Here is a 3,133-nt window from a genome sequence, read left to right as displayed (position 1 = left end):
TTGCTTCAGGTGGAGCTCTGTAGCGTTTCAGAATCACCCCGGATATCCTCGCTCCCAGAGTTGAGTGTGGGAAGGGGAAAAAAGGGTTGTGATGTGCATCTTTCAAGATGCCGAGAGCATGGTACAAATGTTCGTTTACCTGTTTCTGCTTTAAGTTTGGAGCGCCAGATAATGCAGACGAAGAAAACAAGGAGAATCTGAATTTTGGGTTGGCCGGTGGGTGTCACATCACAATCCTGGGTCTCTTAACCATATAAAGGAAGAAAGTCGTGACGGTATTGATGAAAACTATCAAAAGTCATAGTTAAATTGTCTAAATATTTATGAAACTGCATTTTGGTTTATTTGATGTTTCACAGTCTAAAAATTGAGGAACCTAATTGATTCTGCTTGATGTTTCCCAGGAATCACCCAAAGCAGGGAAGAGTGGAAAAAGTTCAAAAGAAGGACAAGACATAATAGACTCAGAGGTAACTATTCTTAAGTATTATTTCCATTTTTTTTCATAAACACCTTTTTAGGGTAGGAAAACTGAGGGTGAGAAAATCTAGGCTCTTCTGAAATGTTTCCCTGTATGAGATCTTTTACTTGTGTTGCTCATAGCCCTCCATTTTAGTTATTTGGGTTTGTATTATTTGTCTTTGGGGAAATAAGAATGTTTTCAGACCAGTTGTGTACGTCTGGCGCAGCTGGTATATTCAGGTTCACCACCTGAAATCTAGCAGCCCTGCTGTGGAGCCTGGCGTCAAGGACTCTTTCAAGACTGGGTTCAGGTTCCTTTCAGTTTTCCCATCCTCCCTCTTCCTTTGCAAGGGGCCAGGTCTGTCTCTCAGCTTCCCTGGTGGCTCAGTGGTTAAAAATGTGCCTGCAATGCAGGAGACGCAGGATCGATCCTTGGGCTGGGAAGATCCCCTAGAGGAGGAAATGGCAACCGACTCCAGTATTCTTGCGGGGAAAATCCCGTGGCCAGAAGAGCCTGGTGGGCTACAGTCCATGGGGTGGCAAAGAGTTGGCCACGACTGAAGCGACTGAGCATGCTCACAGGCAGGTCTGTCTCAGCAGCTCATCCTCCCCTTCCTCCCATCACCCTTGCTTTCTGGGCTGCAGACTTTGCTGTGTTTTTCCCTGTAAGTGTCCTGTCTCATTAGCCTCTGTCCCTCACAGTGCTGGTATATTTTGGATTTTCTGGTATTGCTATTTTTGTGCGATCGTCCGTCATCTTTCACATTGTTTTTCTTTGTATTGGCCAGTTCTGACTTCTTTCGCTTCTTTCCTTTGGGCTTATTGAGGAAGCTGCCGGAGTGCTTTGTGGGGACTGTGTCTACCTGGTGGGAGCGTGCTTTGAGGGTGTCTACAGAGCCAGCGCTTGGCTTCACCCTTTCTTCCTTGTAACCGGTTTAGCTAGAGCACCTTGGGCTGAGGGTCTGGGAGCCGCACAGACCCAGGCAGAGCTAATGGATTGTTTTGAATCCTTGGTAGCAGAGAAGCTGCTTAATTTGGTGTCATAGTTCTCCAGAGCTGGACTGTTTAGGTCCCTGGTCTTATCGCCAATGACAGTAATTTACAAGTGTCAGACCCTTTCCTATATGCCAAATTAGAATAGAGTTCAGTTCTGTCTGGGAAGTAAGTTAACGGGCCGTTATCTGCACTAGCCTTTTTTTTTTTTAATATATATAGCCCCAGGTTATCTTTTCCTTACCATTTGGTACCTTCTAAGTCTCCCTCCTCTTCAGGAGGTGGTTTACTCCAGCAAATCTGTTGCCCTCCCCAAAGCAGAAAACAGAAATCCAAAAGGTTCCTTAAATACCAGTGTCTTTGTGCCAGTCTTCCCCGTCCTTTCTTTATAGCAGACAGTCACGTTTCACTGAGGCGTTCTTGCATTTGACTTGGCTTACTTCCGTGTCACTCTTTTGACTAAATTGATTTAAATGAAATTTAGCTGCTCTGCAAAGGTATATGCCTTTTCTTTTCCCTTTTTTGGTTTGTTGCTCTTTCATTAAAACTGCTTAGTCTTCCAAGTGCTGCCCCAGACCTTTCTTGCTCGCATACCTGTCTCTGTTAGTGTTGCACACACACAGATCAGTGCATATGGTTCATTTATTCCTGTTTTAATGAAAAGAACCTGACTGTAAGGATGGAAAATGTTAAGTTTGAATCTGGAAAACAACAACAACAACAACTGCTCAGCAACTCACCAATCCCAAAGCCACTCCTAAATCAAGTGTCTGTTTGAGGTGGATTGGGTTCTTAGACTGTCAGTGGCTTAAGAATCTTGAGGTGTGGCCTCCAGTGTCTTGAGTGTGATGCCCCACTTGTCTTTCTGTATTTTTTCCAGCGCTACTGTCTAAGAGCTGGAGCTACAGAGCTTGAAATTACCACTGAAAAGTACTGAAATGTTGGGCCCTTCACTGCTTCCTCCTCAGGATCCCAGAGGCAACATGGCGTATTAAGCCTGACACTTGGCAGGTCCTGGGTATTTTGCAGGCGCACTAGCCGAGGCTCTTCTGTGCCTCTGAACTCTGGGCTGGCCGTTGCTTTCCCGCTGTTGTCTCTCTCCCCTCTGTATTCTTGTCCATCTTCACTTCTAGTCCCACCCCCTTAGCCAGTGCGATTTACTCACACGGGTGAATGAAACCATCGCACACTTTCTTCCCCTCCTGTCTGCCCATGTTACTTTGAGCTGGAATGTTTTAACCTGAACAGTTCACATGGGTTTATAGTTTCCCCTGGGCTTCCCTGGTAGTTCAGTCAGTAAAGAATCTGCCTGCAGTGCAAGAGACCCAGATTCGATCCCTGGGTTGGGAAGATCCCCTGGAGAGGGAAATGGCAACCTACTCCAGTATCCTTGCCTGGAAAATCTCATGGACAGAGGAGCCTGGTGGGCTGCAGTCCATGGGGTTGCAAAGAATCAGATACGACTAACACTTACTTACAGTTTCCCACACTGCTTTTCGAACCTTTCAGATGTCACATCACCTTCACGGTTGGCATTGGCTCACGTTACCCTGCAGACACACCTCCATTAGGACAGTTAGCACATCCTGGACCTCATAACCCGAGGGCTACAGAGCAGGTGCTCGTCCAGGGCAGACAAGTCGTCCCTACCGAGAGCACTTAAAAGAACTTGGCCTAA

At 46.3% G+C, this 3,133-nt stretch overlaps 1 long non-coding RNA gene across 1 annotated transcript in view; it reads left to right on the top strand.

The window, feature by feature from the left end:
- The first annotated feature begins 6 nt into the window (after nt 1-6).
- The window catches only part of LOC104996945, a 16,622-nt gene continuing 13,495 nt past the window's right edge, over nt 7-3,133 (top strand). Inside the window, exons 1-2 of the long non-coding RNA XR_826266.1 lie at nt 7-216; nt 405-470. This is a non-coding gene — a long non-coding RNA (uncharacterized LOC104996945). The remainder of the gene's footprint in view (nt 217-404; nt 471-3,133) is intronic.

This window comes from Bison bison, unplaced genomic scaffold, assembly GCF_000754665.1.
Source record: "Bison bison bison isolate TAMUID 2011002044 unplaced genomic scaffold, Bison_UMD1.0 scf7180017864302, whole genome shotgun sequence".
NCBI classification, from domain to species: domain Eukaryota; kingdom Metazoa; phylum Chordata; class Mammalia; order Artiodactyla; family Bovidae; genus Bison; species Bison bison.
The sequence above is the reverse complement of the archived record's forward strand: the minus strand, read 5'-3'. Positions and strand labels throughout refer to the sequence as shown.